The sequence below is a fragment of the Elephantulus edwardii genome, unplaced genomic scaffold, assembly GCF_000299155.1.
Source record: "Elephantulus edwardii isolate Elephantulus edwardi_28Jun2011 unplaced genomic scaffold, EleEdw1.0 scaffold00019, whole genome shotgun sequence".
NCBI lineage: Eukaryota > Metazoa > Chordata > Mammalia > Macroscelidea > Macroscelididae > Elephantulus > Elephantulus edwardii.
The window spans coordinates 4,763,636-4,764,581 of record NW_006399769.1 but is presented as its reverse complement, the minus strand read 5'-3'; positions in this window follow the sequence as shown (position 1 = coordinate 4,764,581).

Genomic DNA, 946 nt, shown 5'->3' with positions numbered 1-946 from the left:
TCTAAACCCAGCCTGGACTTCCGGCAGTTCTCTGCTGATGTGTTGATCCAGTCGTTTTTGGATAATCTTCAGTAGAATTTTGCTTGCATGTGAAATCAATGAGATTGTTCTATAGTTTACACACTCTACAGTCTTGAATATTGACTACATTTCATCAAAAAGAACAGAAGGTCCTTACCACTGGAAAAATAGGCAAGATCGTGCAAGAATGGAGAAAAGATTGAAGCTGTCAATTATTTTATTTTACTTGAATCCACAATCAATACCCTTGATACCAGCATTCAGGAGATCACATGGCTTTGGGGACTTTTCTACAATAACTGAAGAGTAGTTTGTCAGTTTGAAGACTAAGGTATGCCTGATTCAGGCCATAGTCTTCTGAGTTACCTGCTATGCGCCTGAGAGCTGGACAATGAATAACAGAAGAAGAATTGATGTCTCTGAATTGTGATCAACAATTGATCTTGGAAAAGATGCAGCTAGAGTGCTCCCAGGAAGCAAAGATAGTGAAGCTTTGTCTCTTATACACTGGACATGTTGCCAGGAGAGACTATTCCATGGAGAGAGACATCATGCTTGGTAAGGTGGAGGGTCAAGATGGATTGACATGATAACTGCAGCAATGGATTCAAGTGCATCAGAGATGATGAGAACAGTACAGGATAGGAAAAGGTTCTGGTTGTTGTTCATAAGGTTGCTATGAATTTTACTCAACTCAACAGCACCCAGAAACAACAACAATGGTGTCTAGGTCATTATTAAGCAGTTTTGTTATTATATACCTGTACCATCAAGCACTACAACCTCCTATATGGACTGAAGCTCAAGATCAAGAAAACAATGATTCTAACCACTGGGACAATTGGCACCATCAGTATGGATGGTGAAGAGATTGAGATAGTTAACAGTTTTAGTTTACTTGGCTCCACAGTCAACACTCTTGGTA